Source organism: Triturus cristatus, chromosome 4_2, assembly GCF_964204655.1.
Source record: "Triturus cristatus chromosome 4_2, aTriCri1.1, whole genome shotgun sequence".
NCBI lineage: Eukaryota > Metazoa > Chordata > Amphibia > Caudata > Salamandridae > Triturus > Triturus cristatus.
Genome location: NC_140586.1, coordinates 21,012,878 through 21,039,646, shown reverse-complemented (window position 1 = coordinate 21,039,646; position 26,769 = coordinate 21,012,878). Strand labels below are relative to the sequence as shown.

General features: G+C 52.3%; 1 long non-coding RNA gene across 1 annotated transcript; it reads left to right on the top strand.

The window, feature by feature from the left end:
- Positions 1-1,457: 1,457 nt before the first annotated feature.
- On the top strand, positions 1,458-24,932 carry LOC146832829 (uncharacterized). Its single transcript, XR_014960455.1, has 3 exons — positions 1,458-1,750; positions 23,429-23,808; positions 24,516-24,932. It is a non-coding gene; the product is annotated as an uncharacterized LOC146832829 (long non-coding RNA).
- The last annotated feature ends 1,837 nt before the right edge of the window (positions 24,933-26,769 follow it).

Genomic DNA, 26,769 nt, shown 5'->3' with positions numbered 1-26,769 from the left:
CCCTAGTTACCTCCTTTATTTAACTTCAAATAACCTTTAAATAAATGCCTTCTGGTTTATTTAGCATCTCTTTCATGTAAGTGCTGAGTTGAGTAAACAGCAGCCCAGTGGTGCTGTTGACCAGGGGGCCGCATGGAAAGGTCAGGAGGGCCACATGCGGCCCCCGGGCCATACTTTGAATATCACTGATCTAAGAAGTCTGTGGGAGAGGCTTGCTTTAGAATCACAGGTCTGCCAATGCTAGGAGACTTGTGGCCAGAAGCCAGGGCATTGTGGCCCAAACTACAGTATCTAAAGAAAGAAAAAGATGGAGGGAAAGGGCTGCAAAGTCAGATCAAAAAAGACCCTCTTATTGTGGCGTGGTCTCACTCAGGAAAGTGAGAGCAGCAACTTGTTGCCCGCATTGTGCAGTAGATGGCTTGCATATGCACAGGGATGAGCGAGTGCTCCATATGATGCATGGATGCATATCTTGCATTGATGCAAAAATCTGTGTAAGCCAGTTTCAAGTCCTGCTATTAGGGTCTCCATTCCTGCCTGTATTTCTCTCTGGCTTAAGGTGGCAGAGAGACTCACACGTTGAGAATTGGTGGGAGCCAGGTCATGATGGCAATAGTATGTTTTTAATAAATATTTTCTGGTACTCAAGGAAGCATATGTTTTTTTAAAGGAATACTTGGAGGTAAGGGAATAACCAAGATCTATATATTTTAAAACTATTCAATAGATGTATCTGAGGCAAACAATGCAGATGCTATTAATCTCAAGATTCAACGAAGTAATCATGGTGAAAATTCAGAGAAAGGATAGTAAAGCAGACGAGTTTTGTACTGATGCAAGAAGAACTTACAAGATTCATAAGTCGGGCAAAAAAATGTTTATTCACAGACATCCCTCACCCAGCTCCTCCAGCTGACCTCTCATCCGGCAGTCATGCCATCAACACATTCGTGACGTGATTACAAAGCTAGAATTCAATTTCCTTACAAAAAAATTGAGAAAAGTTGAAGACTCATTCAGTATTCACAGATATGATAAACCTGGAAAAAAGTGATGGTGATTGTGGCAGCCCTTGCAGTGGTTGTGATCTAGTAATCATGCAGACTGAGGCTCATTCTGCATCCATTGTGATGCTGTTGTAGAGACAAAGTCAGCTTAAGAGCTCACCTTCCTTTCCAACTCACTCTTTGCCTGGCAACTTTGGGAGTTACGTAGATTGGCTTTGCTATTGTAGTTTGCATCTGCGTTTCGCTCCGTAACGTTTGTCCTTTTTGTTAGGTCTCGCTGGCGTTGCAGCGCGAAGCGCTGCCGCCAACGAGAACTATTGTTGCCCTGATGCCTCTCAAGGGAGACAGACCGGGGCACGCGCAGCGATCGGGGTCTGTGGACGCGCTTCTGAGAAGCGCAGACGCACACGCCCCCAAGCGCGCGCGCCACGCTCCGCCGACCGCCGGGCTTGTTTAATTCTATTCTCCCTCTCACAAAGCAACTTGCCTCCATTCGTTTTGCACAGGAGAAAACGCGCAGTCTCCTTCCTTCCTATATTCATCCGAGGTGATTTTTCGTGACTACGGGGTTATGAGGAAGCCAGACCACACCCGGAGAGTGGGCCTCCCGGCGGCTTGTATTATTTTCGGCCGTTTTCCTGTGCGTGGCCGCGTTGGCGCTGTTCTGTTGCCGAGGCCTGTGCGACTGGACGTAGCTCGGAGACCCCCAGAGCCCTACCAGACATGGCGGACAGCGGCAGCAGGTTTGTTTACCTCCGAGGAGCCTTCCTCCAAACCTCTCCCCCGAATGTCCGGCCTCCTTGGCAGTGTCCAACAATCTCTGCCCGAGACCCCTTCACTTCTCCTCGGCTGTGAGCCGACTCTGGCTCCGCCCCGTCGTTTTTTGAGGCGCTTCCAGCCCTGCTCTGTCCCGAAAGCAGGCATTTGTTTTCCTTGACTTGTTCTCGCTCGTCCTTATTTCCCCCCTGCATTATTCTCGTCAATCCCTTTGCTGCGCGGTCTCAGCTCAGCCTCTTCTGGCGTCTGGTTAGAGCAGGCTCTCCGCCGCGGTTCTCCTGCTGGTCTACCTTCTGGCTGCCTCCATGTGTGCGTCACCGCACCCTGTTCTGCTTCCCCGAACAACCTTCCATCCCCGTTCTTTTCACAACATCCCTTTGCTTTCTATTTTCGTGTCCACTTGAGCATTCTGCTACCTCTCTCTACCCCATTATCTATCCAACTTAATTTGGTTTCTAATCCAGTCTCATCCTACTCCTTCTGTATACTGCCTCCCGAGCTCTCATGATCACGTGACACATCCCGATGCCCAGGCTTTTTTACTGATATCATTTTGTCTTGCATTATGGGGCTTGCAGTTTCGCTTTCTTTATTTTTAGGTGAGAGCTATAACATAACTTGTTGGCTTGCACATCGGGGCGAAGTCGTAGATTTAAGAGGGTGGCCCCATTAAAGTTTTTGGAAGGTGATGCAGGTGTGCCAAAAAGATGACCGTATTGAAGTCATTGCATAATATGTCCCGTTGTCGGCAGTTTTAGGAACAGTATCTATCCTTTATATATTTTTTCCGTTAAAAACGAAATACATTGTAACGAAAGAGACTGCACTCTTCCAGAATTGTCAAACCGTGTCAGAAATACAGCTTTGATAAATACATTGCGCATTTGTATGTGTGAGGGGCGTAGGAGAGTCATTAAAACCTATTTTCACCTTTTCATGTCCACTCAGTGAGTCCTATGTCAACAATTTTTCTTTCTTTTTGTAGGATCTGACTTCTGAATATTTATCACACTTTTCCATTTTAATTTTCAAATAAATTGTCTATTTTTGTTGCTTTTAGAGAATGGTTACTTGTGCTCTTTATTAGTAATTGTATATTACACCTTTGTACCATATTGTGCTTTGGAGGACTGCACATGCGTGTAAATCATATCTAATTTGCAGAGCTCTACACTTTGCTATGGACATGCATGGGTAGGTCAATAAGTCCTTTTTTAGGTCTCGCCTATTCTATCCCGCAGGGATGGATAGGCGAGATAATAGTAAGCAGTCCGAAAAGTCTACTTAGCTGCGGATCGCGTACAGTTCATGTGAACACAATCACACCCATTGTCAACAACTGCCACAATCACGCGCATTTCTTTACAGCTTCCATTTTCTACCAGACACTTCGCGCGTGCTGCGCTCTCCCACTGTTGCCACACACATTCAGCTCACCAGGCTGCACACCCCCTCACTCTCCATATGGTCGCATGCCTTTTCTTTGATCTCCGCCGTGCATTCTCACAGGCTCCTCTCCGCACACGCGTCTCTCCCCTTCCGTGTAGTTCTGCCCCGCCTACTCTTTCTCGCAACTTTACCGGAAACTCGGCTCTGTGTGACTTACTACTTGACCTCCTGCCTCTGTGCTTTGCATTCATCTCTTATATTTATTTACTTTTGAATGTGTGTTTCATTATTTTACTTTACGCACCCAAACACGTATGCTTTTGTATGACTTTCATTCTTTGCTTTCCTGCTTACATTCTGATGAAGATCACTCTCTCCACTAACAGCACTTTTATTCTGTTGCACCTCTCTGTGTCTTGAGGTCTGCCCTCGCAAGTCGTCTGCAACTGGTCCTTCACACACTGCCCCCCTCGCACACAGCCCACACACTGCCCCCTCTCACGCAGACCACACATACTGCTCCACTCTCACAATCAATCAATCAATCATGGAACTTATATCGCGCACTACTCACCCGTAAGGGTCTCAAGGCGCTTGGGGAAGGGGGTCTGCTACTGCTCGAACAGCCAGGTCTTGAGCTGTTTCCTGAAGGCCAGGTGGTCCTGGGTCATCCGCAGGTGGACGGGTAGGGAGTTCCAAGTCTTAGCTGCCAGGTAGGAGAATGACCTTCCTCCAGCGGTGGCTCTCTGGATGCGAGGGACGACGGCGAGGGCGAGGTTAGCGGAACGTAGCCGGCGGGTGGGCGTGTAGAAGGTGAGGCGGCTGTTGAGGTACCCTGGGCCTAGGTCGTGGAGGGACTTGTGTGCGTGGGTGAGGAGTCTGAACGTGATCCTCTTGTTGACCGGGAGCCAGTGCAGGTCTCTCAGGTGGCACGAGATGTGGCTGCGTCGGGGGACGTCCAGGATGAGTCGGGCGGAGGCGTTCTGAATACGCTGAAGTCTTTTCTGAAGCTTGGCCGTAGTACCGGCGTAGAGGGTGTTTCCGTAGTCTAGTCTGCTGGTGACGAGAGCGTGGGTGACCGTCTTCCTGGTCTCGGTTGGGATCCATCGGAAGATCTTTCGGAGCATGCGGAGGTTGTGGAAGCAAGCTGAGGAGACGGCGTTGACTTGTCTGGTCATCGATAGGGAGGAGTCCAGTATGACGCCCAAGTTGCGTGCGTGGTCCGTCGGTTCAGGTGCGGTGCCTAGTGCCGGGGGCCACCAGGAGTCGTCCCATGCGGAGGGTGATGGTCCCAGGATGAGGACTTCTGTCTTGTCCGTGTTCAGTTTCAGGCGGCTGATGTTCATCCATTCAGCGACGTCTGTCATCCCTTCGTGCAGGCTGGCTTTGGCGGTGTTGGGGTCTCTGGTGAGGGAGAGAATTAGCTGGGTGTCATCGGCGTAGGAAATGATGTTGAGGTTGTGTTGGCGTGCGATGGCAGCGAGGGGTTTCATGTAGATGTTGAAGAGAGTGGGGCTGAGCGACGATCCTTGCGGGACGCCGCAGATGACTTCGGTGGCCTCGGAGCGGAACGGAGGGAGGCGTACTCTCTGTGTTCTGCCGGAGAGGTATGAGATGATCCATTCCAGAGCCTTCCCTTGGATGCCGGTGTCGTTGAGGCGTTGGACTAGTGTGCGGTGGCAGACAGTGTCAAATGCTGCGGAGAGGTCTAGGAGGATGAGTGCCGCTGTTTCGCCGTTGTCGAGCAGGGCTCGGATGTCGTCGGTGGCTGCGATGAGGGCGGTCTCGGTGCTGTGGTTGGCTCTGAATCCGGACTGTGATGGGTCGAGGGATCCGTTCGTCTCGAGGAAGGCTGCCAGTTGCTTGTTGACGACCTTCTCGATGACTTTGGCGGGGAAAGGAAGGAGCGAGATGGGGCGGAAGTTCTTGAGGTCGGTCGGGTTCGCTGTTGGTTTCTTCAGCAGAGCGCTGAGTTCGGCGTGCTTCCAGCTCTCCGGGAAAGTTGCTGTGTTGAAGGAGGTGTTGATGATGTCTCGGAGGTGGGGTGCGATGGTAGAGGCTGCCTTGTTGAAAACATGATGGGGGCACGGGTCGGTCGGAGATCCGGAGTGGATGGTGTTCATCATGCGTGACGTGTCTTCGGGGGTCACCTCGGTCCATGTCTGGAGGGTGGCGGCGGGGTGCGAAGGTACGACCGATGGGTGCGGGGGTGAAATGTCGAAGCTGTTGTGGATGTTGGCGATCTTGCGGTGGAAGTACGAGGCGAGGGAGTCGCAGAGGTCCTGTGAGGGAGTGATGTCGTTGTTGCCGGTGCTGGGGTTGGAGAACTCCTTGACGATGTTGAAGAGCTCCTTGCTGTCATGGGCGTTCTTGTCCAGTCGTTCCCGCAGAGATTTCTTCTTGGTGGTGCGGATGAGCTGGTGATGTCTGCGAGTGGCGAGTTTCAGTGCTGTTCTGTTGTCGGCGGTCTTGTTGAGGAGCCAGGCCTTCTCGAGGGTGCGGCAGGCCTTCTTGGAGTCCTTAAGTTCGTCGGTGAACCAGGGGGCCTTCTTGCTTCTGGGCCTGGTGAGGGTGTTCTTCAGTGGCGCGAGGTCGTCGGCACAGGAGGTCAGCCACTGCGTGAGGTCGAGGGCAGCTGTGTTAGGGTCCGTGGTCCTGACAGGTGGGCTCTGGCTGAGGGAGGTGGCGAGCTGGTCGGCGGTGATCTTGCTCCAGTTTCTGTGGGGAGCCTGCTTCGGGTGATGGTGGACCGTGTTCTTTCTGAAGCTGAAATGGACGCAGCTGTGGTCGGTCCAGTGAAGTCCGGTGGAGTGGCTGAAGGTGACGTGCTTGCTGGACGAGAAGAGTGGGTCGAGCGTGTGGCCGGCGAAGTGGGTGGGGGTGTTGACCAGTTGCTGAAGTCCGAGGTTGGCGAGGTTATCCAGCAGGGCGGTGGTGTTGCGGTCATTGTTGCTCTCCAGGTGGAAGTTGAGGTCCCCGAGGAGGATGTAGTCGGCGGAGGGGAGGGCGTGAGGGCTGATGAAGTCGGCGATGTCTTCGCAGAACTGTGCGCGTGGTCCCGGGGGTCTGTAGATGAGGGTGCCTCTGAGGGTAGTCTTGGGGTCGGTGTGGATCTGGAAGTGCAGGTATTCGGCGGCGTTGAATACGTCGATGGAGTCAGTCGAGATGCGAATGGTGCTCTTGTGTACGATGGCGATGCCTCCTCCGGTCTGGTTGACGCGATCCTTCCTGATGATCTTGTAGCCGTCCGGGATGGCAATGGCGATGGCGATGTCGGGGGCTGAAGAGTCGTTCATCCAGGTTTCCGTGAGGAAGGCGACGTCTGGAGATGCAGTGTCGAGGAGGTTCCAGAGTTCCACGGCGTGTCTGTGGACGGAGCGGGTGTTGAGCAGGATGCACTTGAGGTGGTTGCTGTTGTCCGTCTTGGTGGGCGTGGTGCTTGTTTGGAGGCAAGCGAAGTTGCAGGATCGGCAGGCGAAGGGTCCATGGGTGCGTCGCGGGGACGCTCGGTAGCAGCCGGGGGCTCGGGCGGTTTTGAGTGCGATGAGCGTAGCGAAGTCGTAGGTCCTGCGGGGGGGCTGGTGGGCGCGGGGACCAGGGGGTCTGGCGCTGGGCGCGGTCCAGGCGCGGACGGGCGCAGACGGGCTTACCTTTGGCGCACCTTCGGCGCTCAATCGGCGCTCCCGCTGCGCGCGTCCGCTGCGCGGTCGCTGAGGGGGCGTCATAAATAAGGAGCCGGGAGGGAGGGTCAGCGGGAGGCGGGAGCGGGGTGGCCAATGGGCAGGGAGGGGGGGCGGGACTGAAGGAGGAGGCGGGAATGGGAGTGTGCGCCTGGGGCAGCGGCGCCGAGAAAACGGCGGGAAAATCGGCGGGAAGCGACGGAGCCCAAGGAGTGACCAGGTAAGTGGCGGTGGTCAGCGGGCGTGAGGAGTGAAGGTAGCGGCGTGGGTGGCGACCAGGAAGCAGCAGGCGGTACCTGGGAGGCGGCGGAGGCGAGATGCAGGCAGCGGCGTCAGGTAGGTGGTGAGGAGCGGCAAACAGGCGTCAGGCAGCGGAGGCAGGTAGGTAGCAGCAGTGGGAGGGAGCGTCTGTCTGTGCAGGCACAGGGGGTCGCACTGACCAGCCCGCGGGGTCCCCTTAAATAAGGAGCCGGGAGGGAGGGTCAGCGGGAGGCGGGAGCGGGGTGGCCAATGGGCAGGGAGGGGGGGCGGGACTGAAGGAGGAGGCGGGAATGGGAGTGTGCGCCTGGGGCAGCGGCGCCGAGAAAACGGCGGGAAAATCGGCGGGAAGCGACGGAGCCCAAGGAGTGACCAGGTAAGTGGCGGTGGTCAGCGGGCGTGAGGAGTGAAGGTAGCGGCGTGGGTGGCGACCAGGAAGCAGCAGGCGGTACCTGGGAGGCGGCGGAGGCGAGATGCAGGCAGCGGCGTCAGGTAGGTGGTGAGGAGCGGCAAACAGGCGTCAGGCAGCGGAGGCAGGTAGGTAGCAGCAGTGGGAGGGAGCGTCTGTCTGTGCAGGCACAGGGGGTCGCACTGACCAGCCCGCGGGGTCCCCTTAAATAAGGAGCCGGGAGGGAGGGTCAGCGGGAGGCGGGAGCGGGGTGGCCAATGGGCAGGGAGGGGGGGCGGGACTGAAGGAGGAGGCGGGAGTGGGAGTGTGCGCCTGGGGCAGCGGCGCCGAGAAAACGGCGGGAAAATCGGCGGGAAGCGACGGAGCCCAAGGTGTGACCAGGTAAGTGGCGGTGGTCAGCGGGCGTGAGGAGTGAAGGTAGCGGCGTGGGTGGCGACCAGGAAGCAGCAGGCGGTACCTGGGAGGCGGCGGAGGCGAGATGCAGGCAGCGGCGTCAGGTAGGTGGTGAGGAGCGGCAAACGGGCGTCAGGCAGCGGAGGCAGGTAGGTAGCAGCAGTGGGAGGGAGCGTCCGTCTGTGCAGGCACAGACCACACACACTGCCCCCTCACACTATGCACCCCCCACACTGCACACTCTGCACCCCCCTTACTCTGTACCCCCTCACACTCTGCACCCCCTCACACTCTGCACCCCCTCACACTCTGCACCCCCTCACACTGACATACTGCCCCTATACACTCTGCACCCTCACACATTACCCACTTACACTACTTTAGGCCACACACACACACTGCACCCTTACACCCCGCACACACACACACAGCCCGCACCCTTACACACTCACAATTTGCCCTCATACAATGCCCCCTCACACACTGCCCCCACACACTGCCCTCTTCCACACTGCCCCCTATTTTGTACGATGTTAGTAGGTGCATTTTCACTTTTTAATAAAAAGTCACGAACGTTACAGGAACAAAACATTTCCAAAACGCATTTTAAGCATTTTTTTGGGTTGTCAGTCAATGTTTGTCGGTGCTATGTATATTTGTGGAGTGGTGTGGCTCACTGGTTAGAGGCGGCAGACCCGGAGGCAGAAGTCGGCCCGGGACCAGGGTTTGATGCCCGTCGCGGCAGGGTCTTGGGCCAAGGTCAGCGGACTCGATAATTCTCGCCTCGGTGCCCACTCTAACCATTGATCCCACTCAGCAACTCTGGGCAATAGCTTGCTTAATCTCCACCGACGGCCCCATCAGCGCCGGGGATGCCTGTCTTCACCTTGGAGATGCCCACTAGGGACCATCTCACAGGGAAAGCCAGGATGGGTTCCCCAGCGCTATACAGCGCCGGGACACTTTCGAGTAGCTGCGCGCTTTACAAATTAACATAACATAACATGTATTTGGTGCTTGATTCTTGTGTAATTTTAATTAACAAATCAAAATTCACGTGGAGGTTGCGGTCTGGAAATGCTGTGGCGCGCATGTGCCGCGCTCTCCTTCTACTGGCAGGCATTTAGCTCACCGTCCTGCACACCCCCTCACCCTCCCATATGCTCTGTCGACAAAGTCCCTCCCACCCTTCCTTTCATCTCCGCTTTTGTTTGTACTTTTAGTGTGAGTATTCACAGCCCTGAAGGCACTGGAGTAATTTACATGAGCCTGTGTGTTTTTTTTTTTGCGTACAATTAAAAAGACAGTACTTTAAATAAATACGAATACAGTTTACTTCTAAGTCACTGCAGTGATTTACGTGAGCCAGTGTCACACTGTGCGTTTTTTCTCAAAAGAAAAGAGTTTACAATACAAATACACTTTACTTACAAGTCACAAACCTCACATGAAACGTGAATGAAAAATACTTTCAAAACACACAGACTGCACACTCACACCACACCCTTACACACTGCACTACACACGTTAGACCCCACAAAATGCCAACTCACACTGCCCTAGCAAACATTAGCCCCCTCAAACCCTGCACCCCCTCACCCTCAAATACATAAGAATACAGTTTACTTCAAAGGCACTGCAGTCATTTACGTGAGCCAGTGTCAGATTGTGTATTTGTTTTCAATACCAATACAGCCTTTACAGAAAATAGAAATAGTTTATTGACCAGTCAATAAACAACCAACTGCCCCCCTCTCACACAGTCCACACACAATGCCCCCTCACACAGACCACACACACTGCCTCCTCACACAGACCACACACACTGCCCCCCTCACACAGACCACACACACTGCCCCCTCACACATACCACTCACACTTATCCCTCCACACAGACCACTCACACTTACCCCTCCACACAGACCACTCACACTGACCCCTCCACACAGACCACTCACACTGACCCTACACACATTAGACCCCACAAAATGCCACCTCACACACTGCCCTACACACATTAGCCACCACAAATTGCCACCTCACACACTGCCCTATCTACATTACAAACTTCCACCTCACACACTGCCCTACACACAGACTCCACAAACTGCCAGCTCACACACTGCACCCCCTCACACTGCACCCCTCCTCACACTGCACCCCCTCACACTCTGCACCCCCTCACACTCTGCACCACCCTCTCACACTCTGCACCCCCGCACACTGCCCCTATACACTCTGCACCCTCACACATTACCCACTTACACTACTTTATGCCACACACACTGCACCCTTACACCCCGCACACACACACACATCCCGCACCCTTACACACTCACACTTTGCCCTCATACAATGCCCCCTCACACACTACCCTCATACACACTGCCCCCTATTTTGTACGATGTCAGTAGGTGCATTTTCACTTGTTAAAATAAGTTACAAATGTTACAGGAACAAAACGTTTTCAAAATGCATTTTTAGCATTTCTTTTGGTTTTCAGTCAATGTTTGTCGGTGCTATGTATTTTGGTGCTTATTTTTTGTGTAATTTTATTTAACAAATCAACAGATTTCACGTGGAGGTTGCGGTTTGGAAATGCTGTGGCGCGCACGCGCTGCGCTCTCCTTCTACTGGTACACGCATTCAGCTCACCGACCTGCACACCCCCTCACCCCCCTATGCGCTACCACAGCATCACTGAACACCACAGCATCACTCGTCGCCACCACAACATCACTCAGCGCCACCACAGCATCAATCTCTGCAACCATTCTCAACAACAACTGGTTCAAATATGTTCTCTCACTGTTTCAAGCTTTATTACAAATGTCACAAAAAGATGTTAATATTTCACTTCTGTGCTTTGATTTTCGTCACAATAAAATACACTAAATCTAATCTTCACAAAAGTTATTTACAAAAGTTTAAGCTATTGCCATTATAAATTACAATAACTTTTATTTAAGTATTAATTATTTAAAAAAATTAAAAGCCATTGTTATTTGTAATATCAATACATCTAAGTCACGTAAATACAACACATATTGCCTTACAAATGCTATAGGTGTCACATTTGCGAAAGTTAAAACTATTGGACTTGTAAATGACAAAGCTATTAATTTAGCTATTTTCAAAACCAACACATAAATACAAAATTTGGCATTTACAATACCAATAGCTCAAACTTTCCTAATGCGAGACCTATGGCATTGCAAATGCTTGTTTAGGTATGTTTTTGTGTGCCTTCCTCCTCAGATCTTCTGACTCAGCCTCTGCAGGCTGCCATTTGTAAATTACATGTGACTTACTAACCATTTGTTTGACTTGAATCTTGGCTGACCTACTGGTCAATAGTTCTATTCTACAGGTTTGCAAGAATTTCGACAAATGATGTTTCTGAGTCTCTGATCATCTGTTTGCTATAAGTATTCATGCCTTTGATGTCTTGTGGTAATTCCCACTTCTTTCCTTTAAGAATCTAGGTGTGGCGACTGGTTCATTCAAGAACACTCCCACACTCTTGCATTTTAAAATTCCTTGACTTGCTTCAAATGCAATCTAGAATTAACTTTAAAGTAGACTATATAACAGACAATGCATCATTCTCCAGTTTGTGTATAGAAAAAACTGTCCACGACAGTCCACGACAGGAGCAGAAAGAAACGTGAGCAGCTAATCCCACCAACCTCTGGGAATCTAAAAAAACATAAAGCCACAGCTCTGAATCAGGCCTTCTCCTATCAAGCTCTGATGATGATGATATCAGCAATTAGTAGCATGCACAGCTTCTCCAAGGAGTGACCCGGCACAAGACCGCTTAGATCAGAAGGTGAGCAGCAGAGGATTAAGCCTGCACAAAAAGCCAGGTTTTCATTTTTTTCTTAAACACTGCAACATCACTCACCTGCCCACGACTCCGGAGGAAGCTGATTTCAGGCTACTGATCCCAGATACATTAGGGACCTTCCTCCCTCTCTTGCACGCTGATTTCTGGGGTTGGCAGATCTCAACTGACTAGAAGGATTATGGAATCCAAATCCAAAACTGTCTTTGAGGTAAAAGCCTTAAATTTGACTCTTTCCCTAATGAGCAGCCAATGTAGTCTCTATAAATAATGTGAAATCCGTCTTCTCGATGGCATCTTTAAAGGAAGATAGGCCGCCACAGTTTGGATCACCTGGAGTCTGTCCAACAAACACTCTGGTAACCAGACGTATAAGCCGTTGCCCTAGTCAATTCTGGATGTTATCAGAGCCTGAATGACCAATTTCTTGGATGGAAAGGATAAGAGAAGAAGATATTTCGTTAGGGACCCCATAATGCCAAAACAAGTGCCTACCAGTGCTTTTAGGCTTAAAGGACAAGCTGTTATCAAATTTAGTCCACAGATTTTTGACAGAATATTTCTGGGTCCTGGGGGAGAGGCACCATCTGGCCAGAAAGGCAGGGAGAAATCTGGTGGGAACTTACCAAAGAAAAGACTTTCAGTTTTCCCTTCATTACATTTAAGTTGAGCAGTTGCAAGCCAGTGAAAGACAGCTGTAAGGCAGGTTTTAATCTGTGTGCCCTGCAACTCTACTCCCTTGCCCCAGGGGAATAGCAGTTGTATATCATATGCATAGGAGATCACTTTGACACCTAGATTTTTCTATTAGTTGGGGCAGAGGGGTATGGTATAATTAAAAAATGGTAGGGCTTGGGGCAGAGCCCTGGGGGGCTCCCATCAGTACATCACATTAGTTGGCGGAGCAGGGAGGAATCCAAACTTGTTGACTCCTATTAGCTAGAAATTATGCTCGCCAGTCCAAGGCCTGCACTGTTACTCCGATGGCCTGCAGACGGACCAGGAGCATAGAGTGGGGGATGGTATCAAATGCTGCTCTGGGACTTTGGATCTGACTTCCTGAAAAACACTAAACTCAACCCTGTGCTACCCTTCTGGAGAGACTGCAAGACTCGCATCTTCAGAATCCACCTCAAAGACTGATATGTTCTACTCCATATTGATTCACTTAGACATTTCTGCCTGTGTTGTGTCTACTTTCCCATTTATATGTGAAGCGCTGTGCTATCCAATTGACTAAATCCATTTTTTTTTGTTGAAACATTTTTTATTGTTTTCCAACACAACAAGGCAACAATCAACTCACAATCCCCACCCGTCCAGGAAATACCACACATGTAACAGCATCCCCGGCTCTCCTGAAGACGGCTCAACCTTCCCACCCGGTCCCCTACCCCCCCTCTCCCACCCTCTGTCAGTGTGCCCCCATCTCCTACCCCGGTCCCACTTTCGATGTGTCCCCCCTCCCTGGTCAATAAAATACAGGAGCCCAGCCTCTCCCTAAACCAACAGAACCTTCCAGCTAGCCCAGCCAAAAGTGTAGGCGGTCAGGGCCTACCGTCTCGCCTCTTCTACTCCCCGCACCCCACTACTTCCTGCCCGTCAGACCCGCTCTCCTCAGCCCCCGCCTCGGACATCAACCCCTGAAGTTCTACCACCAACGCTTCCCATGCCCGGGCCGTCGCCAGCGCCTTTTCGTCATCTCGCCGGAGGGCCAGTTGCACCCGGAGCGTGCCCTCAGCCCCTGCCCAACGCGCCAACGCCGATCTCCAGCGCAGGAAGTTAGGTCCCCCCCGGGATTTCCAGTGCAGAGTCAGTTCCCTCTTGGCCATTATCAACCCCAGATCATAAAATTTGCTAGTAACCTTCGTGCGGCGAGTGTGGGGGAACCAAAGCAGCAAACAGGTCCCCATATCCGGGGCAATGGAGCGATCAGTTACCTGGTTCAAGCAATCCACCACTGCTTCCCAGTAGTCACCCAACTGCGTACAGGACCAAAACATGTGTCGAAAGTCCGCACCGTCCACCCCGCACCGCGGACACTGAGAGTGCGCTCCCCCGAAATATCGCAGTATCTTGGCCGGTGTCAGGTATGCCCTGTGTAACGTAAAAAACTGGACTAACTGGAACCTGGCATTCCTCGTTCCCTTCCAGGCCCTCCGCACCAGCGTGGACCACGTGGACTCAGGGATCTCTTTCCCAAGGTCCGCTTCCCACTTTTCCCTCAGAGCGCCCAGGGGGAGGAGGCTCTCCGTCGACAGCCGGCGATAGAGGCAAGTGATGGCCTTAGCCGTCCCCGCCGCCATCACTACATATTGGCAACCCGCGGCAGTCGGCGGTTCCGAAAGTCCCACGTTCCAATGCCTCTGGAGGCTCGCCACCAGGGCCGCATGAAGCAGGAAGTCTCCCCGCGGGAGCCCATAAGAGTCCTGCAAGTCCTGGAAAGGTAGCAGTACTCCCTCTCTAAATAAGTCCCCCACCATCTGTACCCCCAGTTCCTCCCAGACCGCTAACCCCGACCAATCTCCTCCATGCGGGAACGCCGTACACATCCCCAGGGGGATCTCCGGGGCATAGGGGTGAACTATGGCGGCCCTCCTCTGGCATCTGTTCCAGCATAACCGGAGGGTACGTTCCTCCAAGGTGAGTTGGGCGAGGTCTAACCTCTGGTGGAGGACTATAAAGGCCAGCACATGGCGCGGTATCAGTCTGCCCTGAGGGCCTTCCGGGCACCTGTACTCCCTGGCCACCGCCTGCGTGAGCCATTGGAGCTGGGCCGCCAGGTAGTACCACTCAAAATCCGGTGCCGCCAAGCCCCCCTCTGCCCTTGGCCGCCGCAAGGTGGTCAGCGCCACTCGGCGCCTTCCCGAGCCCCAAATGAAGCCCGTGGTTAATACCCGCAGCCTCGCAAAGAACGACGCCGGGATCCATATAGGAAGGGTGCGAAAATAGTAAAGGAGCCGTGGCAGCGCCACCATTTTCAGCAGCACCACCCTCCCAGCACACGAGAGCGGGAGCGTATTCCAAAACCCCATGCTACCCCGTAGGCCTCGAAGCGCTCTACCCACATTCCCCTCCAGCAAATCGGTCTGGGTATGGTAAATGTTAACCCCCAGATAACGGAGACAGCTGCTTTCCCATCGGATATGGCCCAACGCCTGCGGGGGCCGTCCCCCTCGCGACAACGGGAACAAACACGTCTTACCCCAGTTGACCTTAAGCCCAGACAGCCGACCAAACTCCTCCAAGAGGGCAACCGCTCCTTCCAGCGCTCTCTCCGCATCCGCCAAGAACATCAGCAGATCATCTGCATAGAGGGAGATATAGTGCGTATCCTCCCGCAGGGAAACTCCCACATAAGCACCCCCTCGTCGGGCATGAGCTGCCAACGGTTCAATGGCCAGAGCAAACAACAGGGGGGAGAGGGAACACCCCTGCCTTGTCCCCCTCCGTACATGGTAGGAGGCCGATATGGTGACCCCCGTCTTCACTCGGGACGTAGCATCGCTATAAAGCAACGTGGTCCAGCGTACGAAGTCCTCCCCTAAGCCGAACTCCCGCAACACTCAGTATAAATAAGGCCATTCCACACTATCGAAGGCCTTTTCTATGTCGACCGACAGCATGCAGGCCTCCGGGAAGACTTCCCGGTCCATTGCCATCACTCGCAACAACCGTCGCACTGAAGTGGCCGTGCTGCGTCGAGGAATAAAGCCCGCCTGATCCGGGTGGATTAAGGCGGTCATATGACCCAAAAGGCGCGACGCCAGTATCTTACTCAATATTTTATAGTCCACCGTCAACATGGAGAGCGGCCGATACGCCGTGCGCGCGTCGGCCTCCCCTCCAGGCTTTAATAAGGGTATCACAATCGCCTCCCGAGCAGAGGCGGGCAAGCACCCACGCCGCCAGGCCTCGCTGTATAGGACCTGCAGCTGCGGGGCTAACAGATCCGGAAACGCCGCAAAGAACTCGACAGGCAACCCATCCGCCCCCGGGGTTTTCCGACGGGCCATGTGTCTAATCGCCGCACGAATCTCGCCCAGCGATATGGCACCACCGAGATCTTTCCCAATCTCCGGGTCCAGTCGAGGAAGGCGGGCCTCCAGTAAGAAGCCCGCTAGGCCTTCAGGCTCCCCCTCCATGGTGCTATCGTACAGCCCAGCGTAATATCTGGCAAACTGCTGATTTATCCCCTTCTGGGAATAAACCGGGGCACCCCCCGCTTCAACCAGGGAAAGTATCGGTTCCCCCCGGGCCGCCGGGTTCGCCAGCCACGCCAGCCACGCCAGCCATGCCAGAAGGGATCCCACCTTATCGCGTTCCGCGTGCGCTCGCATTAAGTAGCTTTTATGGTCAAAACAGCGGAGCTTCTCCACCTGCACCGCCACACCCTCACGTGCCTCAGCAACCGCAGCCAACTCACCGTTCCCCGCCTGATGCGCCCGTTCCGCCGCCCGCAGCAGGGCCTCCACCCCATCAACCTCCTTCAATAACGTCTTCCGTACTCCGGCTGTGGACGATATACAAACCCCCCGAACAAACGCCTTAAACGCGTCCCATTCCGTCGCCCGGCTTACCGTCGTACTCGAGTTCCGCTCAAAATATTGTTTTATGCAGTCACTAACCTCAGCCCGGAAGACCGGGTCCTCCAGAAGCAGGGGGTTAAGACGCCACGTGGGAATAACTTGCCGCTGCCTGGACCACTGCAGCACCCCCATACAGGGGTTATGGTCCGAGAGAGTTTTAGCTAGATATTCACTATGTCGCATCAGCGATTGGACGTCCGGGGAACACAGTATACCATCCAATCGCACATACAGCTCATGAGGGGCAGAATAGAAGGAGTAATCCCTGTCCAGCGGGTGATGAGTACGCCAAGTGTCTACCAGACCCCAAGTAGCCTGCCAGCTACGTCGACTATTGGCCACCCGACGCACCACCGACTGCGCCAGGGGAGGGTGGGACCTATCCAGCTCCACATCCGTCACCGAATTAAAATCCCCCCCCAGCACCACCGGCCCTGTCAGATACGCCGCCAACTGCCCCGACAGCCTGGAGAAAAACGCAGCCTGGTCCATATTAGGGGCATATACACTACACATGCTCAAGTCCCTCCCGTCCAGCCGCCCCTGCACTGCCACAAACCTGCCCTCTGGGTCTACCAACGTCATCAAGGGTTGAAAAGGGACACCTGCTCTCACCCAGATCAGAGCCCCCCGGGCAAACCTCGAGAAGGTGGTATAGTACAATTGACCCCGCCAGCACCTCTGCAATGCCTTCCCCTCCTCTCTGTCTAAGTGGGTCTCTTGAAGGAAGGCTACCTGAACCCCTCTCCGCACTAAGTAGGCATGGATTTTATGTCTCTTCACCATAGAGGTGAGCCCCCTCACTTTCCAAGTCACGATTCTCAATTCAGGGGGGGTCCCCATCCCATCGCCGAACCAACCATCCCTTCCCACCCCTCCTAGGCACACTGACAACCCCCTGGAACCCCAGAACACCCCAACTCCCCGATTCCCCACCCTTCCCCAGAACAGGCTCTAAACCACAGTCACCCATCCAAATACTCCCCCAAACAGAAACCAAACACTCTGGTAGCCACCAGAGTCTCACTATGTCCGTGAGGTTGAGGTGGTGGCTCTACGCCTGACGGGTTTGACGGCAGTCCTCCCCAGAGCATCCACGCCCAGAATCCGTCAATCCTCCCCCAGCGTTCCACTCCCTGCAGGCTCCCCCGCCCCTACCCCCAGGACCCCTCAATAATCTCCATAATCTCCAGCCGTGGACCCCACCAGGCTCCGGTCCCTCCCCGAGCACCACCAAGCTCGGTCCAGCCTCCCTTTCCCCATGTACCCAGCCCTCCCTGCCCATGTCCCTCAGTTCATGGCCCGAGCACTCCCCAAACCTTCAAGCGTCCAACAGTCCATCTGCCGTCCCTGGGGTAATATCTGGCAGCACCTCCGCTTCGTCGATAGCACCGTCCGAGTGGGAGTCCTCTGTGCCCTTCCTAGAGCCCGAATCCTCGCTGGGCTGGGAGGCTGTGGCCCCGGAAATCACAGAGACCGCCCGCAGTGCAGCTCGCCTCTCCAGAGCCGTCTGGGACGCACCCGGTGATCGGGCCCCCGCTGTCCTCACCTTGTTGCGTCTGTTGCGACGGGCCTTCGTCGGGGTACCCTGCGGCCCCTCCCCATCAGCATGCGCCGCCGCTCGGGTCCGGGCCGACTCCAGCCAACTCCAGGCTGCCGCGGGGTCAGTGAAGAAGGAAGCCACCCCATCCATCACAACTCGGAGGCGGGCCGGGAACAACAAAGAGTATTGCAGCCCCTCTTCCCGCAGCGCCCTCTTCACCGCCAGGAAGGAGGTACGTCTGCGCTGGACCTCCATGGGGTAATCCGGGTAAATAGAAACCCGAGCATTCTCCACCTGGTAGGGTCCCGAAGTTCTGGCCCTCTGAAGGATGATATCCCGGTCCTTGTAATGCAGCAGGCGGGCCACCACCGGCCGGGGCGGTCGGCCCGGGTCCGGGGGACGGGCCGGAACCCTATGCGCCCTCTCCAAGGTGAAAAACCGCGTAAGTCCCTCGGGCGCCACCACCTCTTGCAGCCAGGTCTCCAGGTAGGTTAGCATATCTCCCCCTTCAATCTTTTCAGGCAGCCCGACTACGCAAATGTTATTGCGGCGGTTGCGCCCTTCAGCATCCTCAGCCCTCTTTTCCAGAGTCACCACCCGCCGTAGGAGATCCGCTGTCTGACCCTCCAATACCTTCTGCGCTGGCTCTACCAGGTCCATCCTGTCTCTGGGACTGTCGCACCAAGGTGGGCACCATCCAAAAGCCAGGCCCTCGAGTCCGCCACCTGTGGCCAGCCAAGCCACCACCTCCGAGGAGTTCGCTGCGCCGGTCACCCACCTCGCTGGTCCACTAAACATGCGGGGTCCCACTGCTTACACTCTAGCTCCAGGCCCTCCGCTCCCGGCACAAGCCCAGTTTCGTCCACTGTGTCGCCACCTCACCGCCGTGCGGCTACCGCCGCCTCACCGCCGTGCGGCTACCGCCGCTAGCTCCCGGCGTTCCGGGGTTCCCAGCCCCGGGCTCCGCATAGAAGGCGAACTCTGCAGCTTTCCTCCGATCAGTAGGGCCAGGCCGGCACTTCCGGTGCCCGCAGCCGATTCAACTGCACTTCCGGCCAGCTCCTCAGGCACTGTGGGCCGCTGCCGCCCGTCCCTTCATAGGCCGCCCAACATGGCCGACGGCCGCCCGCCTCCGCTGCATCGCCGGCTCCGCGCCAGCCCTCCGCGCCGCGCTCTACCCCGCTCGACTGCTCCAGGGGTCCCGAGTTGGCAGGGGAAGCCCTCCGGGAGCTTCAGATCGCCGGGGGGACACTTGTTGCAGGATTAATGGCTGGGCTGGATGCGGAGCTCGTCGCTCACGCGTCCATGCCCGTCGGCTGCCAAGCCACGCCCCTCCAATTGACTAAATCCATGCCATAAAATACAGTTGAAAAATCAACAAATTACTATTTCCCTACTGTTGTTTTAGTCAAAGGATCCTTTCTAGGTTCTCTGTTTGAGTAAGTGCAGGGAGATAATGGGATTGATCCCAAATCCCTACAATCACAGGTAAACACCTTTGGTGCTGCCTGAAATGGAACTCCACCCAATTTGAAAAGTAAGCTCTACTGTGAAACAATGATCGCAACGATCAGGCAAGCAACGCCAATATCTTTTTTTCCAAATCGCTGGAATGAAGGATTAGGATTTCAAAGGGGTACGCAAGTCTGTAGATGCCTATGAAACAAAAGATACATAATACTATCTTCAAAGCCTACTTGATACCCCTGCCAGATGTTGGCAACCACAATACTTTCCTTATCCTTATCTTAATAATGATCATAGCAAGACATCACCAATGCACCACCTGTATTAAAAGGTGTGTTTAGGCTTTCCAGAGGAACACATTTGCACAATTTTCTCAAAAGATTAAACCTTTTGGCGAAACACTATGCTTCCTTGGCCACGCCTCCAAAATATACTTAGTTACCAATTTATCAATTTGCGCAGTTCCATCATCCATTTCCATTGCTCTTTCATTAAACAAGCTCTCTAACATTTGACATATTTCACAAGGGCTTCCATATATGCACCAGTTTCCAGAGCAAGATCAAATGATGGGAAAAGTAGACGAGAAAGACAAACTGCTGTACATTACACATAACATGGAGATGTGTACCACAAAAATGATACACCTGCAGTTTTTGAACTAAAATTCAAGTTGTCCTACAACTTGAAAATGCATACACCTGAGACTTATAAAGAGTGACAATCATAAAATGCTGACTGCATATAAAGGAGTTAAAGACATCCACGACTTATGCACAGGCCAGCATTAACTTCTCAGTGTAGATAAGGTCAATCTGATGGAGTGTCCTAGAGATAATTGAAAGAATATATAGATTCCACCAGTAGCACTTGCGTCCGCTGTCACAATACATTTTCTCTCAGGGTAAATGCTAGAGTGTTCATGAGGGCTAATTTAACTTGCTCGAAATCTATTACCTTCTTGCATGCTGCTGGGATGGAAAAGGCCTCCTGCATAGCTCTGGAGACCGTACTTTGAGTTGCCCACAGCAAGTTCTGTAGGTTTGTGACATTTCACCTGGGCACACCTGACAGTCATGCGTGTTTGCTGAGGGTTTCCTTTGACATGGCGAGTAGGGCTCTGTATTCTGGAAGCACACACCAAGTGTGCCCTCCTTTTAGTCAGTGTGACTACCAGACACTCACTGGGCTGGTGAGAACTCACTGTGGTGGCAGCAACCCCTTATAGTTGCAGGACTGGCATTTTTGCCTGTTCCCTGCCAGGGGACATCACCTACTGACCTTTGCTGTGTGCTTTTGTTTTATTTGTCTGCCAGTCCCCTGCAACTGGGTTCTTTGCCTTATCCATGTAGAACATGGATGCCACATGTTTATGTGTCCTGTGCCCTGACTGTCTCTGTTACCTGTGACTATGGCTACACAGGACAGCAATCTGTGTAACAGGGTTTCTCCAAAGCATGCAAGCGGTCCTTTGCAGTGGACCAGTCTCTAGGGTGTGAAAGTTAGGAGGCAGAGGGTCCTTGTGAAGTGCATGGATATTTCCCTACCCTTCCAACTTCACTTCCCTTTCCTGCTAGGACCGAAATACAAAGACTCTGTGTGCAACAGTCTGGGAGGAATAAGCAAAAGGCAGGAAATGCCCAAATTTAATCCCAGAGCCAGATCCCTGTTATGCACAAACTATGTCTGCAATCTTAGTATGAAAACGGGAAAGACACTACCAACCAGTGTGCCAGGATGTCTTTATCAGAATCCTGTGGTCCCACAACAGAGGACAACAAGCAACTCTTGTGTGCCAGTGTTGGGTTTGTTGCCTGCCAACTACCCTTCAAGTTATTCTGGCATATGAACCCGAACTTTCTGCAGAGCAGCTAGGAGATGGTGCCTGGGGCATGCTTTGTGGGATGGATCTAACTTACTGCTGTGGAGGGGTGCTGGCCTTGCATGAAGATGCTGCATTGAAAAGGAGGATGGCGTGGAGAGGAGACAGGAGGAGCTGAGCCCAGTCTTCTGCAACACAGGGAAGGATCGGCACTGCAAGGCTGTGCGGTGAGACCTTGAAACCTTAGGGTCCATATGGCATTCAAATAAGTAAAGCACCAGTGACCGCAGGGATGCCTGAAGAATCAAGACGGCACATTGGTGGTCACTTCAATTGTTTTGTCCTTAAATTTGTATTGTACTGAACCATTTTCAAACAAAGAATTCATGATTTGTATGATGTTCAGTTTATATACTTTTACAAATCAATGCATTTAATGACAAATGTTATTGTCTTTCTGAAGTTTTTTCCGATTTTTAGATTATGAATCGTGTATTATTTATGTTTTTAGCTATTGTTTACTAGATATTTGAGATAAAGAACTTTTAATTAAATGGTATTTATAAGTGTTTCGATATCCGGTCTATTTTTGTGCCTGTGATTTATGGTTGGACATATGTGAGTACATGTGGAGTGTTTGTGAATTGATGTACCAAAAGGGAATTATATTTCTAACTTTGAGTCACTTCAATTGAAACCCAAATCTTGAGAGAATGGGAGCAAATGCAAGATGATATATGGCAATGAACGGCTTTCCACTGACATCCACCGGACTATCATTGCGATTGGAGTGGCCTCACATTGTTTGGGTGAGGGGCTTGTGCCTGATTCATGGGAAAACCACCAGCGAAGACCCACCCGGATAGGAGTGCTGCCAGAACGCAGCTTTTCTCTCTCCTGGACACACTCTGCCATGCCTTCCTTGCAAGAGTCCACACCTGCACCCTTGACGTCAGGCCAGACACCTTAGCAATGTCTTCTGTGCTGAGCTGGGATGGGCTGTACTGGGGCTGAGCCAGCATACCTGCTGCTGGTGGGCCAAGCAGGGCAGCTCACCATACCTCACCACCGCAGCCAGCTAGAACGAATTAAGAGACCAAGGCATGAAAGCAAAAATTAGTCGCAAACGCTGCGAATCGTAAAAAACAGCATTGGCGACTGATTTTTTGCAATTTCATATGTATGACACACATTCCTAGTGAAAACTAAGAAATCGCTAAATTAGCGATTTCTTAGGCTGCGAAACATGAAATTTGCGATTTTCCGTGCGATTTCTTTAAATTGCGATTTCTTAACATTGTGAAAATCGCAAAAAGGATATCGCAAAATAACAATTCGCTAACACATGTATGAAAAAGTCGCTAATTGCGATTTCCCGAAATTCGCAATTTAAGAAATCGCTATTAACACCAATTGCAGGTGGTAAACTGGTGCAAGGTACTTAAACCACCCCACAATGCAACAGACCCAACCACAATGGCAGCATTGTTCATGATAGCCAGGAGGCTGCGTATTCGGGCTCTTGCACAGAGGAGAATGAGACAGGAACGTATATTCAGGCTGCGCATCACTCTGTTCCAGCACACTGAAGAGGACATCTATGACAAGTACAGACTGCACCCACAGACCATAATGGACCTGATTGAGGAGCTGAAACCCTACTTGGAGCACCCTACACGCAGGACACAAACAATTCCCACACATGTGCAGGTCCTGTGCTCCCTGCACCTCCTGGCGTCAGGGAGTTTTCAACGGGTAATAGCGGAGGTTGGTGGGGTGTCACAGAGTGCACTTTCGCGCTTCTTACATGCCTTTCTAGATGCAATGCTACAGAGGTTCTCACATCACATATACTTCCCCACCACCCAACAGGCATTACAGCAAACAAAACTGGACTTCTACCAGATTGCACGTTTCCCCCACGTCATTGGCTGCATCGATGGGACCCATGTGGCCATCACACCCCCATCAGCAACAGAATATGTCTACAGAAATCGAAAATGCTACCATTCCCTCAATATACAGATTGTGTGCAACGCAAAGTATATCATCACTGACATTGTACCCAAATACCCCGGCAGTACACATGACTCCTTCATCTTCAGACACAGTGGAATACACAGACGTCTGAGTGCTGGAGAGTTTGGGGAGGGATACCTGCTAGGTAAATACATGGCACACATCAATACATCCACTACATCACTTGAGGGGGGGACATTGACTTACCTATTGTGTCTATCCCTGCAGGTGACAGTGCCTATGCAGTGCGGGACTTCATCCTGACCCCACATCTGGATCCTGCAAATGCAAGTGAGAGGAGCTACAACAGGGCACACAGATCAACACGCTGTGTCAATGAGCGTACGTTTGGAATCCTGAAGAGCCGCTTCAGGTGCCTGCATAAAAGTGGAGGCGCACTGCAATACAGCCCTGAGACCTGCTGTAAAATCGTGGCAAGCTGTGCAATGCTACATAACATGGCAATGAGAAAAGGCACCAAAATTGATGTGGCCGATACAGACACATCGGATGACGAGCGCCCTGCTCCCCCTGCCAGACCTGCATCAGGAGTTGGGGCAGCTGCTGGACGCCAGAGACGGACTGAGATCACACAAAACTACTTCTAGGTGAGTAATGATGAAATTAGACAAAAAAGCTTGATAATGTGTGCAGTGTTTATTCACACTTCACAATAATGAAAATTGTAGCTGTACCCAGCACATGTTATGCACACAGTGCAGGTAAGGCACAAGTAACTGTGCAAACAGCATAGTAGGGTTACTTCACCCGTTTTGCAGTAAGTGTCACCGCTCATGTTCACCTCCTTCGGTGAGGTCCAGGCTGAGTGCCCCCCATGGTGTTCCCTTGTCCTGCACCCTGTCTGGCACTGCGTCGTCTTTCCCCTGGCAATGTAGGAGTGATGCTGCTCCTACTGGAGGTGTCTTCGCTCTCGGCAGAGGCCATGAGTGCGCTGCCACCTGCGTTGGCCGTCTGCAGCTGCTCCACAGCAGTGGTGACCTGTGCAAGTCCTCGGGCAAGCAAGTCCTCGGGCAATATCCTGGCAGCAGTGCGCCATTTCGACCTGCATAGTGACGCTTCTGCGTGTGAGGGTGCTGGTGGTGGTGCAGAGGCGGTTCACGGCCTTTGCATAGTTGTGAAGGCATGCATTGGCACGTCGGCCAGCCCTATCACTGGCGGCTTGGTTGTGCCTCAAAGTGTCGCATAGGTCACGGATGGCACCTGCCATGGCCATGATGCCCTCCCCCATGTTCTTCTGGTCCTTGTGCATACGGCATAGCTGCCTATTGATTGATCTGAGTGCTTTGCTTTGCAGGCGCTGTTCCTGAAGCATGCTATGTTCCAGGCCTGAGAAGACGGATCCTTCGGCTTCAGTCGCAGTGCTGCTCCTGGGCCTTGACCTGCGTGTGTCCTGTGGTCTACTCCCTGGCCTTGGTGTGTCCTGAATGGGCATGTGTGACACGCCTGACTCCCCTCTCTCCTGTCACTGTCATCCCCTGTGGCAGGTAATTCGTCCTCAAATGGAGGCAGTGGGGGCACATGTGCGCGCTTCCTGCGCTGGATTGGAATCTGCTCAGTCTCGTCCCTGGAGTCCTCCGCCTGTGCAGGCTCCTCTCCCTCTGCGCTGTCTTCACGTGCCCTGGATTGTGCTGTGGATGTAAAGGGAACTACATGAGTTTGTGTCTTTGTCTGCATTTGGCAATCAATAAAGTTCCTACAGTTTGTTTTGGCTAACCTCTGACACTGTATCATTCACTTATCCCCAACCCACATGTTGCATTAAATTTCCTTTGTCTCATGGACACACTGTCAGACATAGTACTACAAGTCCCATGATGCATTGCTGGGTGTGCTGTAAGACTTGGACTAGAATAACATTTTGGGAGGTTACTATGCGCATTTGGGGAAGTGTGCATGGGATAGGGATGAGTGCAGATTGATTTTGCATGCATCTTACCTTGGCTGCTGGATGCAGGGTCAGAGCTGTCTATGTCAGCCACACCACCGACGCTCTCAGGCACGAGAGTGGACTCCACAAGCTCCTCGTGGGGTGTTGGGTGTTCTGCTGTGGATGGTCCTCCTCCAGTCTGATTTGCGTCCTTCAGTCTGGCTGCCACCCTCACCTTCCGACCTCTGGCGCATGTCATACCACCGCTTGCGCAGTTCTTCAATGGTACGATTGGTCACTCCCACTGCATTCACCTTATTTTGGATGTCCAGCCAAATTTTCCTTTTCCTCGCCTCTGGGACACGCAGTGCCTTCTTGCCGAAGAGAAGCTCATGGCTGCACACCATCTCCTCAATGAGGACCTCATGCTCCTTTTCTGAAAACTTAGGCTTCCTCTTCCTCTTCTCTTCATCCTTGCCCTCCTGTTGTTTGTTGGAAGCCATTGCTGGTTGCTCTCTCCTGGGATGCCTCCTCACACTCTCCAAGCAGCCTCTGGGTGTGGCTCAGGTGAGCAGGTGCAGGAAATCACTCCAATTTCCTGTTTGTGATGTCATCAGGCTGCATCTGGATTGCAGATTCCCGTTTTTGCGATTTCTTAATTTGCGAATTTCACTATTAAGAAATCGCAAATGAGGTTTCTGAGAATATTTTGCGATTTTTAAGAAATCGCAAAATATTTGCGATTTATTTTTTACATCCCGCTTTGCGAATCTCAATTTGCTAATCGCAAAATATCGCAAATTGGGATTAGCTAAGCGGGAGTTTGATACATATGCCCCCAAGGTACAAAACAAGGGAACAGCATCAAAGGAAGGGTAACATTTTTCTTTCTGAGACTCATATGAATATCTGGAGCGGGAAATCCAGCACGGCGGGACCAGAAGACCTAATGCCACCAGTTTCTGTGTAGGGCATAGGTCAAAGATTGCATTAAGAAGATAATATACTGTTTTAGCATGGGCAGTAGCAATTGCCATTACCCCCTAAACAGTGATCACCACATTGATACATGTGTACCACACATTCCATTCAAATGAGACCTCTTTTTCCCAACTCTTCTAGCAGTTCTGTTTGGGTGCAAACCCTCCAACAAAATTAGCTTAGAAGTCACAGAGTGCATGGAAAGATGCCAACTGACCAGGATAAGCGATATAGGGGGCTTTTCTAATGGCATTACCTAACCCACCTACTAAAAACTACATTGTGCAAAATAAAATTATTTTAAAATGTCTTTGGGCTCAAGTACCATCAAACAATTAACTCATGAATTTCTGTAACACCACAGACACAGGGGCAGTCAAAAAGGCATGCACCAAATTAGAACACTGCTGTACGCAACTAACTGTGGTGATGCAAGAGAGTCCTTGTGTATTTTTTGGATGGTAAGCTGTCTTATAGTCAGACGCCAATAATCATCAGGTACAATAAAGGAAACAAGCTCCCTAATCCTTTGGCAGGATTAAAGGACAAACTACATATACTTATTCAGCTGTCTGAGCCCAAACACAGCTTGAACTCTGTTTTTCCTGCGAGCAACAACAACTGGGCTCAAACACAGAAAGGATTAGATTGGTTTGATACTCTTTTCCACATATATGCTTTCCAGAATTTGGCCATTCCT